Below are 16,149 nucleotides of genomic sequence, written 5' to 3'. Positions count from 1 at the left end.
ATCAGTTATACATATACGTATGTTCCCATATCTCTTCCCTCTTGCGTCTCCCTCCCTCCCACCCTCCCTATCCCAACCCTCTAGGTGGTCACAAAGCCCGGAGCTGATCTCCCTGTGCTACGCGGCTGCTTCCCACTAGCTATCTATTTTACGTTTGGTGGTGTATATATGTCCATGCCACTCTGTCACTTTGTCACAGCTTACTCTTCCCCCTCCCCATATCCTCAAGTCCGTTCTCTAGTAGGTCTGTCTTTATTCCTATCTTGCCCCTAGGTTCTCTATGACATTTTTTTCCTCTTAAATTCCCTACATATGTGTTAGCACATGGCATTTGTCTTTCTCTTTCTGACTTAACTTCACTCTGTGTGACAGACTCTAGGTCCATCCACCTCATTACAAATAGCTCAATTTCGTTTCTTTTTAGGGCTGAGTACTATTCCATTGTATATGTGTGCCACATCTTCTTTATCCATTCATGCGATGATGGACACTTAGGTCGTTTCCATCTCCGGGCTATTGTAAATAGAGCTGCGATGAACATTTTGGTACAGGACTCTTTTTGAATTATGGTTTTCTCAGGGTATATGCCCAGTAGTGGGATTGCTGGGTCATATGGTAGTTCTATTTGTAGTTTTTTAAGGAACCTCCATACTGTTCTCCATAGTGGCTGTACCGATTCACATTCCCAGCAGTAGTGCAAGAGGGTTCCCTTTTCTCCACACCCTCTCCAGCATTTATTGTTTCTAGATTTTTGGATGATGGCCCTTCTGACTGGTGTGAGATGATACCTCATTGTAGTTTTGAGTTGCATTTCTCTACTGATTAATGATGTTGAGCATTCTTTCATGTGTTTGTTGGCAGTGTGTATATCTTCTTTGGAGAAATGTCTATTTAGGTCTTCTGCCCATTTTTGGATTGGGTCGTTTGTTTTTTTGTTATTGAGCTGCATGAGCTGCTTGTAAATTTTGGAGATGAGTCCTTTGTCCGTTGCTTCATGTGAAAATACTTGCTCCCATTCTGAGGGTTGTCTTTTGGTCTTGTTTATGGTTTCCTTTGCTGTGCAAAAGCTTTGAAGTTTCATTAGGCCCCATTTGTTTATTTTTGTTTTTATATCCATTTCGCTAGTAGGTGGGTCAGAAGGGATCTTGCTGTGATTGATGTCGTAGAGTGTTCTGCCTATGGTTTCCTCTAGGAGTTTGATAGTTTCTGGCCTTACATGTAGGTCTTTAATCCATTTTGAGCTTATTTTTGTGTATGGTGTTAGGGAGCGATCTAATCTCATACTTTTACATGTACCTGTCCAGTTTTCCCAGCACCATTTATTGAAGAGGCTGTCCTTTCTCCACTGTACATTCCTGCCTCCTTTATCAAAGGTAAGGTGACCATATGCGCGTGGGTTTATCTCTGGGCTTTCTATGCTGTTCCTTTGATCTGTGTTTCTGGTTTTGTGCCAGTACCATACTGTAGCTTTGTAGTATAGTCTGAAGTCAGGGAGCCTGACTCCTCCAGCTCCGTTTTTCGTTCTCAAGGTTGCTTTGGCTATTCGGGGTCTTTTGTGTTTCCATACAAATTGTGAGATTTTTTGTTCTAGTTCTGTGAAAAATGCCGGTGGTAGTTTGCTAGGGATTGCACTGGATCTGTAGATTGCTTTGGGTAGTAGAGTCATTTTCACAATGTTGATTCTTCCAATCCAGGAACATGGTGTATCTCTCCATCTATTTGTATCATCTTTAATTTCTTTCACCAGTGTCTTATAATTTTCTGCATACAGGTCTTTTGTCTCCTTAGGTAGGTTTATTCCTAGATATTTTATTCTTTTTGTTGCAGTGGTAAACGGGAGTGTTTCCTTGATTTCACTTTCAGGTTTTTCATCATCAGTGTATAGGAATGCCAGAGATTTCTGTGCCTTAATTTTGTATCCTGCTGCTTTACCAAATTCATTGATTAGCTCTAGTAGTGTTCTGGGAGCATCTTTAGGATTCTCTATGTATAGTATGATGTCACGTGCAAACAGTGACAGCTTTACCTCTTCTTTTCCGATTTGTATTCCTTTTTATTCTCCTCTGATTGCTGTGGCTAAAACTTCCAAGACTATGTTGAATAAGAGTGGCGAGAGTGGGCAACCTTTACTTGCTCCTCATCTTAGTGGAAATGGTTTCAGTTTTTCACCACTGAGGACGATGTTGGCTGTGGTTTTGTCATACATGGCCTTTATTATGTTGAGGAAAGTTCCCTCCGTGCCTACCTTCTGCAGGGTTTTTATCATAAATGGGTGTTGAATTTTGTCGAAAGCTTTCTCTGCATCTGTTGACGTGAGCATATGGCTTTTCTCCTTGAGGTTGTTAGTGTGGTGTATCACATTGATTGATTTGCGTATGTTGAAGAATCCTTGCATTCCTGGAATAAACCCCCCTGGATCATGGTGTATGATCCTCTTAATGTGCTGCTGGATTCTGTTTGCTAGTAGTTTGTTGAGGAGTTTTGCATCTATGTTTATCAGTGATATTGGCCTGTAGTTTTCTTGCTTTGTGACATCTTTGTCTGGTTTTGGTATCAGGGTGATGGTGGCCTCGTAGAATGAGTTTGGGAGTGTTCCTCCCTCTGCTATATTTTGGAAGAGTTTGAGAAGGATAGGTGTTAACTCTTCCCTAAATGTTTGATAGAATTTGCCTGTGAAGCCATCTGGTCCTGGGCTTTTGTTTGTTAGGAAGATTTTTAATCACAGTTTCAATTTCAGTGCTTGTGATCGGGCTGTTCATATTTTCCATTTCTCCCTGATTCACTCTTGGCAGGTTGTGCATTTCTAAGAATTTGTCCATTTCTTCCAGGTTGTCCATTTTATTGGCATAGAGGTGGTTGTAATCCCTCGTGATCCTGTGTGTATTTCTGCAATATCAGTTGTTACTTCTCCTTTTTCCGTTTTTTTTTTTTTTACCTCTTTATTGGAGTATGATTGCTTTATAATGGTGTGTTAGTTTCTGCTTTATAACAAAGTGAATCAGTTATACATATACGTATGTTCCCATATCTCTTCCCTCTTGCGTCTCCCTCCCTCCCACCCTCCCTATCCCAACCCTCTAGGTGGTCACAAAGCCCGGAGCTGATCTCCCTGTGCTACGCGGCTGCTTCCCACTAGCTATCTATTTTACGTTTGGTGGTGTATATATGTCCATGCCACTCTGTCACTTTGTCACAGCTTACTCTTCCCCCTCCCCATATCCTCAAGTCCGTTCTCTAGTAGGTCTGTCTTTATTCCTATCTTGCCCCTAGGTTCTCTATGACATTTTTTTCCTCTTAAATTCCCTACATATGTGTTAGCACATGGCATTTGTCTTTCTCTTTCTGACTTAACTTCACTCTGTGTGACAGACTCTAGGTCCATCCACCTCATTACAAATAGCTCAATTTCGTTTCTTTTTAGGGCTGAGTACTATTCCATTGTATATGTGTGCCACATCTTCTTTATCCATTCATGCGATGATGGACACTTAGGTCGTTTCCATCTCCGGGCTATTGTAAATAGAGCTGCGATGAACATTTTGGTACAGGACTCTTTTTGAATTATGGTTTTCTCAGGGTATATGCCCAGTAGTGGGATTGCTGGGTCATATGGTAGTTCTATTTGTAGTTTTTTAAGGAACCTCCATACTGTTCTCCATAGTGGCTGTACCGATTCACATTCCCAGCAGTAGTGCAAGAGGGTTCCCTTTTCTCCACACCCTCTCCAGCATTTATTGTTTCTAGATTTTTGGATGATGGCCCTTCTGACTGGTGTGAGATGATACCTCATTGTAGTTTTGAGTTGCATTTCTCTACTGATTAATGATGTTGAGCATTCTTTCATGTGTTTGTTGGCAGTGTGTATATCTTCTTTGGAGAAATGTCTATTTAGGTCTTCTGCCCATTTTTGGATTGGGTCGTTTGTTTTTTTGTTATTGAGCTGCATGAGCTGCTTGTAAATTTTGGAGATGAGTCCTTTGTCCGTTGCTTCATGTGAAAATACTTGCTCCCATTCTGAGGGTTGTCTTTTGGTCTTGTTTATGGTTTCCTTTGCTGTGCAAAAGCTTTGAAGTTTCATTAGGCCCCATTTGTTTATTTTTGTTTTTATTTCCATTTCTCTAGTAGGTGGGTCAGAAGGGATCTTGCTGTGATTGATGTCGTAGAGTGTTCTGCCTATGGTTTCCTCTAGGAGTTTGATAGTTTCTGGCCTTACATGTAGGTCTTTAATCCATTTTGAGCTTATTTTTGTGTATGGTGTTAGGGAGCGATCTAATCTCATACTTTTACATGTACCTGTCCAGTTTTCCCAGCACCATTTATTGAAGAGGCTGTCCTTTCTCCACTGTACATTCCTGCCTCCTTTATCAAAGGTAAGGTGACCATATGCGCGTGGGTTTATCTCTGGGCTTTCTATGCTGTTCCTTTGATCTGTGTTTCTGGTTTTGTGCCAGTACCATACTGTAGCTTTGTAGTATAGTCTGAAGTCAGGGAGCCTGACTCCTCCAGCTCCGTTTTTCGTTCTCAAGGTTGCTTTGGCTATTCGGGGTCTTTTGTGTTTCCATACAAATTGTGAGATTTTTTGTTCTAGTTCTGTGAAAAATGCCGGTGGTAGTTTGCTAGGGATTGCACTGGATCTGTAGATTGCTTTGGGTAGTAGAGTCATTTTCACAATGTTGATTCTTCCAATCCAGGAACATGGTGTATCTCTCCATCTATTTGTATCATCTTTAATTTCTTTCACCAGTGTCTTATAATTTTCTGCATACAGGTCTTTTGTCTCCTTAGGTAGGTTTATTCCTAGATATTTTATTCTTTTTGTTGCAGTGGTAAACGGGAGTGTTTCCTTGATTTCACTTTCAGGTTTTTCATCATCAGTGTATAGGAATGCCAGAGATTTCTGTGCGTTAATTTTGTATCCTGCTGCTTTACCAAATTCATTGATTAGCTCTAGTAGTCTTCTGGGAGCATCTTTAGGATTCTCTATGTATAGTATGATGTCACGTGCAAACACTGACAGCTTTACCTCTTCTTTTCCGATTTGTATTCCTTTTAATTCTCCTCTGATTGCTGTGGCTAAAACTTCCAAGACTATGTTGAATAAGAGTGGCGAGAGTGGGCAACCTTTACTTGCTCCTCATCTTAGTGGAAATGGTTTCAGTTTTTCACCACTGAGGACGATGTTGGCTGTGGTTTTGTCATACATGGCCTTTATTATGTTGAGGAAAGTTCCCTCCGTGCCTACCTTCTGCAGGGTTTTTATCATAAATGGGTGTTGAATTTTGTCGAAAGCTTTCTCTGCATCTGTTGACGTGAGCATATGGCTTTTCTCCTTGAGGTTGTTAGTGTGGTGTATCACACTGATTGATTTGCGTATGTTGAAGAATCCTTGCATTCCTGGAATAAACCCCCCTGGATCATGGTGTATGATCCTCTTAATGTGCTGCTGGATTCTGTTTGCTAGTAGTTTGTTGAGGAGTTTTGCATCTATGTTTATCAGTGATATTGGCCTGTAGTTTTCTTGCTTTGTGACATCTTTGTCTGGTTTTGGTATCAGGGTGATGGTGGCCTCGTAGAATGAGTTTGGGAGTGTTCCTCCCTCTGCTATATTTTGGAAGAGTTTGAGAAGGATAGGTGTTAACTCTTCCCTAAATGTTTGATAGAATTTGCCTGTGAAGCCATCTGGTCCTGGGCTTTTGTTTGTTAGGAAGATTTTTAATCACAGTTTCAATTTCAGTGCTTGTGATCGGGCTGTTCATATTTTCCATTTCTCCCTGATTCACTCTTGGCAGGTTGTGCATTTCTAAGAATTTGTCCATTTCTTCCAGGTTGTCCATTTTATTGGCATAGAGGTGGTTGTAATCCCTCGTGATCCTGTGTGTATTTCTGCAATATCAGTTGTTACTTCTCCTTTTTCCGTTTTTTTTTTTTTTTACCTCTTTATTGGAGTATGATTGCTTTATAATGGTGTGTTAGTTTCTGCTTTATAACAAAGTGAATCAGTTATACATATACGTATGTTCCCATATCTCTTCCCTCTTGCGTCTCCCTCCCTCCCACCCTCCCTATCCCAACCCTCTAGGTGGTCACAAAGCCCGGAGCTGATCTCCCTGTGCTACGCGGCTGCTTCCCACTAGCTATCTATTTTACGTTTGGTGGTGTATATATGTCCATGCCACTCTGTCACTTTGTCACAGCTTACTCTTCCCCCTCCCCATATCCTCAAGTCCGTTCTCTAGTAGGTCTGTCTTTATTCCTATCTTGCCCCTAGGTTCTCTATGACATTTTTTTCCTCTTAAATTCCCTACATATGTGTTAGCACATGGCATTTGTCTTTCTCTTTCTGACTTAACTTCACTCTGTGTGACAGACTCTAGGTCCATCCACCTCATTACAAATAGCTCAATTTCGTTTCTTTTTAGGGCTGAGTACTATTCCATTGTATATGTGTGCCACATCTTCTTTATCCATTCATGCGATGATGGACACTTAGGTCGTTTCCATCTCCGGGCTATTGTAAATAGAGCTGCGATGAACATTTTGGTACAGGACTCTTTTTGAATTATGGTTTTCTCAGGGTATATGCCCAGTAGTGGGATTGCTGGGTCATATGGTAGTTCTATTTGTAGTTTTTTAAGGAACCTCCATACTGTTCTCCATAGTGGCTGTACCGATTCACATTCCCAGCAGTAGTGCAAGAGGGTTCCCTTTTCTCCACACCCTCTCCAGCATTTATTGTTTCTAGATTTTTGGATGATGGCCCTTCTGACTGGTGTGAGATGATACCTCATTGTAGTTTTGAGTTGCATTTCTCTACTGATTAATGATGTTGAGCATTCTTTCATGTGTTTGTTGGCAGTCTGTATATCTTCTTTGGAGAAATGTCTATTTAGGTCTTCTGCCCATTTTTGGATTGGGTCGTTTGTTTTTTTGTTATTGAGCTGCATGAGCTGCTTGTAAATTTTGGAGATGAGTCCTTTGTCCGTTGCTTCATGTGAAAATACTTGCTCCCATTCTGAGGGTTGTCTTTTGGTCTTGTTTATGGTTTCCTTTGCTGTGCAAAAGCTTTGAAGTTTCATTAGGCCCCATTTGTTTATTTTTGTTTTTATTTCCATTTCTCTAGTAGGTGGGTCAGAAGGGATCTTGCTGTGATTGATGTCATAGAGTGTTCTGCCTATGGTTTCCTCTAGGAGTTTGATAGTTTCTGGCCTTACATGTAGGTCTTTAATCCATTTTGAGCTTATTTTTGTGTATGGTGTTAGGGAGCGATCTAATCTCATACTTTTACATGTACCTGTCCAGTTTTCCCAGCACCATTTATTGAAGAGGCTGTCCTTTCTCCACTGTACATTCCTGCCTCCTTTATCAAAGGTAAGGTGACCATATGCGCGTGGGTTTATCTCTGGGCTTTCTATGCTGTTCCTTTGATCTGTGTTTCTGGTTTTGTGCCAGTACCATACTGTAGCTTTGTAGTATAGTCTGAAGTCAGGGAGCCTGACTCCTCCAGCTCCGTTTTTCGTTCTCAAGGTTGCTTTGGCTATTCGGGGTCTTTTGTGTTTCCATACAAATTGTGAGATTTTTTGTTCTAGTTCTGTGAAAAATGCCGGTGGTAGTTTGCTAGGGATTGCACTGGATCTGTAGATTGCTTTGGGTAGTAGAGTCATTTTCACAATGTTGATTCTTCCAATCCAGGAACATGGTGTATCTCTCCATCTATTTGTATCATCTTTAATTTCTTTCACCAGTGTCTTATAATTTTCTGCATACAGGTCTTTTGTCTCCTTAGGTAGGTTTATTCCTAGATATTTTATTCTTTTTGTTGCAGTGGTAAACGGGAGTGTTTCCTTGATTTCACTTTCAGGTTTTTCATCATCAGTGTATAGGAATGCCAGAGATTTCTGTGCGTTAATTTTGTATCCTGCTGCTTTACCAAATTCATTGATTAGCTCTAGTAGTCTTCTGGGAGCATCTTTAGGATTCTCTATGTATAGTATGATGTCACGTGCAAACACTGACAGCTTTACCTCTTCTTTTCCGATTTGTATTCCTTTTAATTCTCCTCTGATTGCTGTGGCTAAAACTTCCAAGACTATGTTGAATAAGAGTGGCGAGAGTGGGCAACCTTTACTTGCTCCTCATCTTAGTGGAAATGGTTTCAGTTTTTCACCACTGAGGACGATGTTGGCTGTGGTTTTGTCATACATGGCCTTTATTATGTTGAGGAAAGTTCCCTCCGTGCCTACCTTCTGCAGGGTTTTTATCATAAATGGGTGTTGAATTTTGTCGAAAGCTTTCTCTGCATCTGTTGACGTGAGCATATGGCTTTTCTCCTTGAGGTTGTTAGTGTGGTGTATCACACTGATTGATTTGCGTATGTTGAAGAATCCTTGCATTCCTGGAATAAACCCCCCTGGATCATGGTGTATGATCCTCTTAATGTGCTGCTGGATTCTGTTTGCTAGTAGTTTGTTGAGGAGTTTTGCATCTATGTTTATCAGTGATATTGGCCTGTAGTTTTCTTGCTTTGTGACATCTTTGTCTGGTTTTGGTATCAGGGTGATGGTGGCCTCGTAGAATGAGTTTGGGAGTGTTCCTCCCTCTGCTATATTTTGGAAGAGTTTGAGAAGGATAGGTGTTAACTCTTCCCTAAATGTTTGATAGAATTTGCCTGTGAAGCCATCTGGTCCTGGGCTTTTGTTTGTTAGGAAGATTTTTAATCACAGTTTCAATTTCAGTGCTTGTGATCGGGCTGTTCATATTTTCCATTTCTCCCTGATTCACTCTTGGCAGGTTGTGCATTTCTAAGAATTTGTCCATTTCTTCCAGGTTGTCCATTTTATTGGCATAGAGGTGCTTGTAATCCCTCGTGATCCTGTGTGTATTTCTGCAATATCAGTTGTTACTTCTCCTTTTTCCGTTTTTTTTTTTTTTTACCTCTTTATTGGAGTATGATTGCTTTATAATGGTGTGTTAGTTTCTGCTTTATAACAAAGTGAATCAGTTATACATATACGTATGTTCCCATATCTCTTCCCTCTTGCGTCTCCCTCCCTCCCACCCTCCCTATCCCAACCCTCTAGGTGGTCACAAAGCCCGGAGCTGATCTCCCTGTGCTACGCGGCTGCTTCCCACTAGCTATCTATTTTACGTTTGGTGGTGTATATATGTCCATGCCACTCTGTCACTTTGTCACAGCTTACTCTTCCCCCTCCCCATATCCTCAAGTCCGTTCTCTAGTAGGTCTGTCTTTATTCCTATCTTGCCCCTAGGTTCTCTATGACATTTTTTTCCTCTTAAATTCCCTACATATGTGTTAGCACATGGCATTTGTCTTTCTCTTTCTGACTTAACTTCACTCTGTGTGACAGACTCTAGGTCCATCCACCTCATTACAAATAGCTCAATTTCGTTTCTTTTTAGGGCTGAGTACTATTCCATTGTATATGTGTGCCACATCTTCTTTATCCATTCATGCGATGATGGACACTTAGGTCGTTTCCATCTCCGGGCTATTGTAAATAGAGCTGCGATGAACATTTTGGTACAGGACTCTTTTTGAATTATGGTTTTCTCAGGGTATATGCCCAGTAGTGGGATTGCTGGGTCATATGGTAGTTCTATTTGTAGTTTTTTAAGGAACCTCCATACTGTTCTCCATAGTGGCTGTACCGATTCACATTCCCAGCAGTAGTGCAAGAGGGTTCCCTTTTCTCCACACCCTCTCCAGCATTTATTGTTTCTAGATTTTTGGATGATGGCCCTTCTGACTGGTGTGAGATGATACCTCATTGTAGTTTTGAGTTGCATTTCTCTACTGATTAATGATGTTGAGCATTCTTTCATGTGTTTGTTGGCAGTGTGTATATCTTCTTTGGAGAAATGTCTATTTAGGTCTTCTGCCCATTTTTGGATTGGGTCGTTTGTTTTTTTGTTATTGAGCTGCATGAGCTGCTTGTAAATTTTGGAGATGAGTCCTTTGTCCGTTGCTTCATGTGAAAATACTTGCTCCCATTCTGAGGGTTGTCTTTTGGTCTTGTTTATGGTTTCCTTTGCTGTGCAAAAGCTTTGAAGTTTCATTAGGCCCCATTTGTTTATTTTTGTTTTTATTTCCATTTCTCTAGTAGGTGGGTCAGAAGGGATCTTGCTGTGATTGATGTCATAGAGTGTTCTGCCTATGGTTTCCTCTAGGAGTTTGATAGTTTCTGGCCTTACATGTAGGTCTTTAATCCATTTTGAGCTTATTTTTGTGTATGGTGTTAGGGAGCGATCTAATCTCATACTTTTACATGTACCTGTCCAGTTTTCCCAGCACCATTTATTGAAGAGGCTGTCCTTTCTCCACTGTACATTCCTGCCTCCTTTATCAAAGGTAAGGTGACCATATGCGCGTGGGTTTATCTCTGGGCTTTCTATGCTGTTCCTTTGATCTGTGTTTCTGGTTTTGTGCCAGTACCATACTGTAGCTTTGTAGTATAGTCTGAAGTCAGGGAGCCTGACTCCTCCAGCTCCGTTTTTCGTTCTCAAGGTTGCTTTGGCTATTCGGGGTCTTTTGTGTTTCCATACAAATTGTGAGATTTTTTGTTCTAGTTCTGTGAAAAATGCCGGTGGTAGTTTGCTAGGGATTGCACTGGATCTGTAGATTGCTTTGGGTAGTAGAGTCATTTTCACAATGTTGATTCTTCCAATCCAGGAACATGGTGTATCTCTCCATCTATTTGTATCATCTTTAATTTCTTTCACCAGTGTCTTATAATTTTCTGCATACAGGTCTTTTGTCTCCTTAGGTAGGTTTATTCCTAGATATTTTATTCTTTTTGTTGCAGTGGTAAACGGGAGTGTTTCCTTGATTTCACTTTCAGGTTTTTCATCATCAGTGTATAGGAATGCCAGAGATTTCTGTGCGTTAATTTTGTATCCTGCTGCTTTACCAAATTCATTGATTAGCTCTAGTAGTCTTCTGGGAGCATCTTTAGGATTCTCTATGTATAGTATGATGTCACGTGCAAACACTGACAGCTTTACCTCTTCTTTTCCGATTTGTATTCCTTTTAATTCTCCTCTGATTGCTGTGGCTAAAACTTCCAAGACTATGTTGAATAAGAGTGGCGAGAGTGGGCAACCTTTACTTGCTCCTCATCTTAGTGGAAATGGTTTCAGTTTTTCACCACTGAGGACGATGTTGGCTGTGGTTTTGTCATACATGGCCTTTATTATGTTTAGGGAAGTGGGATCTAATTATCCCTTCTATAGTAGTTTGAATTTATTTATTGTGTTGTTCATCATTGCTTGTTTCATCTTTGGTTCTTCTAGCTCCTTGTTAAATGTTTCTTGCATTTTTTGTATTCTATTTGCAAGATTTTGGATCCTCTTTCCTATCATTATTCTGAATTCTTTTTCAGGTAGACTGCTTATTTCCTCTTCATTTATTAAGTCTGGTGGGGTTTTATCTTGCTCATTCATCTGCTGTGTGTTTCTCTGTCTTTTCATTTTGCTTATCTTACTGTGTTTGGGGTCTCCTTTTTGCTGGCTGCAGGTTCGTAGTTCTTGTTATTTTTGGTGTCTGTCCCCAGTGGCTAAGGTTGGTTCAGTGGGTTGTGTAGGCTTCCTGGTGGAGGCGACTAGTGCCTGTGTTCTGGTGGATAAGGCTGGATCTTGTCTTTCTGGTGGGCAGGTCCATGTCTGTTGGTGTGTTTTGGGGTGTCTGTGGCCTTATTATGATTTTCGGCAGCCTGTCTGTAATGGGTGGGGTTGTGTTCCTGTCTTGCTAGTTGTTTGGCATAGGATGTCCAGCAGTGTAGCTTGCTGGTCATTGAGTGAAGCTGGGTGCTGGTGTTAAGATGGAGATCTCTGGAACATTTTCGCCATTTGATATTACGTGGAGCTGGGAGGTCTCTTGTGTACCAGTGTCCTGAAGTTGGCTCTCCCACCTCAGAGGCACAGCACTGACTCCTGGCTGGAGCACCAAGAGCCTTTCATCCACACGGCTCAGAATAAAAGGGAAATAAAATAGAAAGAAAGAGGATAAAATAAAATAGAGTAAAATAAAATAAAGTTATTAAAATAAAAAATAATTATTAAGAAAAAAGTTTTTAAAAGTTAAAAAAAACGGGCAGACAGATCCCTGGGACAAATGGTGAAAGTAAAGCTATACAGACAAAATCTCACACAGAAACATACACATACACACTCACAAAAATAGAAAAAGGGGAAAAATAATATATCTTGCCCCCAGAGTCCACCTCCTCAATTTGGGATGATTGGTTGTCTATTCAGGTATTCCACAGATGCAGGTACATCAGTTGATTGTGGAGCTTTAATCCGCTGCTTCTGAGGCTGTTGGGAGAGATTTCCCTTTCTATTCTTTGTTCGCACAGCTTTGGGGGCTCAGCTTTGGATTTGGCCCCGCCTCTGCGTGTAGGTCGCCTGAGGGCGTCTGTTCTTCGCTCAGACAGTACGAGGTTAAAGGAGCAGCTGACTCAGGGGCTCTGGCTCACTCAGGCCGGGTGGAGGGAGGGGTACGGGGTGTGGGGGGAGCCTGCGGCGGCAGAGACCAGCGTGACGTTGCACCAGCCTGAGGTGCGCCGTGCATTCTCCTGGGGAAGTTGCCCCTGGATCCCGGGACCCTGGCAGTGGCGGGCTGCACAGGCTCCTGGGAGGGGAGGTGTGGATAGTGACCTGTGCTCGCACACAGGCTTCTTGGTGGCGGCAGCAGCAGCAGCCTTAGCGTCTCATGCCCGTCTCTGGGGTCCGCGCTTTTAGCTGCGGCTCGCGCCCGTCTCTGGAGCTCTTTTAAGCGGCGCCCTTAATCTCCTCTCCTCGCGCACCAGAAAACAAAGAGCGAAGAAAAAGTCTCTTGCCTCTTCGACAGCTCCAGACTCCTTCCTGGACTCCCTCCCGGCCAGCCATGCTGCACTAACCCCTTCAGGCTGTGTTTACGCTGCCAACCCCAGTCCTCTCTCTGCGCTCCGACCGAAGCCCGAGCCTCAGCTCCCAGCCCCCGCCCGACCCGGCGGGTGAGCAGACAAGTCTCTCGGGTTGGTGTGTGCAGGTCGGCACCGATCCTCTGTGCGGGAATCTCTATGCTTTGCCCTCTGCACCCCTGTTGCTGTGCTCTCCTCCGTGGCTCCAAATCCTCCCCGCTCCGCCGCTCTCAGTCTCCGCCCGTGAAGGGCCTTCCTAGTGTGTGGAAACCTTTCCTCCTTCACAGCTCCCTCCCACTGGTGCAGGTCCCGTCCCTATTCTTTTGTGTGTTTTTTCTGTTTTATTTCGCCCTACCCAGGTATGTGGGGAGTTTCTTAACTTTTGGGAGGTCTGAGGTCTTCTGCCAGTGTTCAGTAGGTGTTCTGTAGGAGCAGGTCCACGTGTAGATGTATTCCTGATGTATCTGTGAGGATGAGGGTGATCTCCGCGTCTTACTCTTCCGCCATCTTCAACGGACTCGGCAGTCAGTTTCTTTTTTTTTTTTTTTTTTTTTTGCTGTACGCGGGCCTCTCACTGTTGTGGCCTCTCCCGTTGCGGAGTACAGGCTCCGGACGTGCAGGCTCAGCGGCCATGGCTCACGGGCCCAGCCGCTCCGCGGCATGTGGGATTTTCCCGGACCGGGGTACGAACCCGTGTCCCCTGTATCAGCAGGCGGACTCTCAACCGCTGCGCCACCAGGGAAGCCGGCATGCAGATTCTTAACCACTGTACCACCAGGGACGTCTCAAAATGTTTTTTTTTAATAGCTGGTTTTTGTTTTTAATTCCAGCCCAGCATCCAATGAATATTCTGTGCTTTTATGTTATGTGTTAGGTCCCTGTGGTCTCTTTTCATCTAGAGCAGTCCCTGTTTGCTTCTTGCAGTTTCTGTTTTCTTCCATAATATTAACTTTGTAGAGTCCAGGCTATTTGTTTTATAGGATGTTTTGTATTCTGAATTTGATAGTTTCTTCATGGTGTTATTTAACTTCTTTCTCTATCCCTGTATTTTTGAAAGTTAGGTCTAGAGCAGTAATCCTCAAAGTGTCATCCCCAAAGCAGCAGCAGCAGCATCATTTGGGGACTTGTGGGGAAAAAATGCAAGTTTTTGGGCCGCATTACAAATCTACTGAATTTAACTGTGAATAAAACTCGGGGGGGGGGCAGGGTCTAGCCACCTGTGTTTTAATAGGACCTCCAGGTGATGCTGGTAAAAACCTAAAGTTTGAGACCAATGGTTAAATATTTTTGGCAAGAATACATCATATTTAACTGTGTAAAGTTCAAATTACATCACATCAGAAGAGATAAATGTCAGGCTGTCTCATTTGGCTAACCTGGTAACCACCATCTCTTTCCATTGTAAAGGTATACTTTCTCTTTGTAATAAATAAGAAATGTGTGACAGATACAGGTTTTTAAATGGGAAAGACTTTTAAGAGCTTATAAAATAACACATGTTCATTGGGAAAAACATTCCACATTCCACCTACAGAACTATTTTCATAGTAACACTCCCCAGAGATCCCTTCCATTACTGTGAATTTTCCCATAGGTTTTTTCTTTTATAGATATAACCTTACTAGGTTCTTCAGAACCATTTTTTTTCTTTAGATTCCATATATATGTGTTAGCATACAGTATTTGTTTTTCTCTTTCTGACTTACTTCACTCTGTATGACAGACTCTAGGTCCATCCACCTCACTACAAATAACTCAATTTCGTTTCCTTTTATGGCTGAGTACTATTCCATTGTATATATGTGCCACATCTTTTTTATCCATTCATCTGTTGATGGACAGTTAGGTTGTTTCCATGTCCTGGCTATTGTAAATAGTGCTGCAATGAACATTTTGGTACATGTCTCATTTTGAATTATGGTTTTCTCAGGGTATATGCCCAGTAGTCGGATTGCTGGGTCATATGGTAATTCTATTTTTAGTTTTTTAAGGAACCTCCATACTGTTCTCCATAGTGGCTGTACCGATTCACATTCCCAGCAACAGTGCAAGAGGAATCCCTTTTCTCCACACCCTCTCCAGCATTTATTATTTGTAGATTTTTTAATGATGGCCATTCTGACTGGTGTGAGGTGGACAATGAGGTAAAATACCTCATTGTAGTTCTGATTTGTATTTCTCTAATGATTAGTATACACATACTTTTGCTTCCTGCTTTTTTTTTTTACTGAATTTTATATCATGAGCACTTTCCCATGTCCTTGGCTTCATAGTATTCCAGCATATTAATACAACATAATGTATTTAAACATTCCTTTTGTTAGACACTGAAGTTGCTTATAGTTTTTCATTCAAATAAATGCTGTGAACATTTATGTGCATAAACCTTTGATTGCATCTGAGTTTATTTGCTCAGAATTAGGATAATTGGGTCCAAAGTTTAGAGTATGTTTAAGGCTCTTGATAAATTTTGGCAAGCTACTTAATTGAAATGTTGTACCAATTTATATCCTACCAGCCGTGTCTGAGCCTCCAACTTCTGCCATCATTAATTTTAGCATTTTTTAAAGTTTTTCCCAATTGATTAAGGACATTTGACTGTTTAATTTTTACTTCCTTGTTTACTGGAGAAATTTTTAAGGTTTGTTATTTGCATTTCATAGAAAACCCATTTTAAAAATCTTTGAGCCATGATAGATTAGTTACGACCGTTTTGTAAGTAAAACGTCACTTCAGCTAGCTCAGGTCCAGAGAGGAATGCATTAGGTGAGTGCTGGGATGTCTCAAGGATCTCTCTTTGGTTCAAAGAAGGTGACAGATTGGGATGTAGAATCTTAGTCCTAATTCCAGATCTCAGGGGAAGGACTCTGGTCCAGCATGAGTCAGGCGCGCATGCCCGGACCTGTCCACCATGCCTCAGGAACACATTCGCGCATCCACTTGGGTGCTCTCGGCCGAGCCATTCGTCCGTGCAGGGGGGGCAGAAGGTGGCGGAAAAGGCCAGTCGTAGAAAACAGGCAAAGAGCAGTTCACAGAAAAACGTGAGGAACCAAGCAGGAGGTGCTTGCCGTATCTGCAGACCTGCTGCTGCCTTTTTACTATGGACATCTGAGTGTGGAGCATCAGCTGTGTCCCCGACAGGAGACAAAGCTGCCGCTGAGCCCTCCATGGCTGGCTCCCGCTCACAACGGTTCCCTTCTCTGCTTTGGCCCTTGTCAGGCAGTGGGAGTGT

At 42.1% G+C, this 16,149-nt stretch overlaps 1 protein-coding gene across 1 annotated transcript in view; it reads left to right on the top strand.

Moving 5' to 3' along the window:
- Nucleotides 1-16,149, top strand: part of ANKRD6 (ankyrin repeat domain 6) — a 257,505-nt gene that overhangs the window by 237,904 nt on the left and 3,452 nt on the right. The window lies entirely within an intron of this gene.

The sequence above is a fragment of the Delphinus delphis genome, chromosome 14, assembly GCF_949987515.2.
Source record: "Delphinus delphis chromosome 14, mDelDel1.2, whole genome shotgun sequence".
NCBI classification, from domain to species: domain Eukaryota; kingdom Metazoa; phylum Chordata; class Mammalia; order Artiodactyla; family Delphinidae; genus Delphinus; species Delphinus delphis.
The sequence above is the reverse complement of the archived record's forward strand: the minus strand, read 5'-3'. Positions and strand labels throughout refer to the sequence as shown.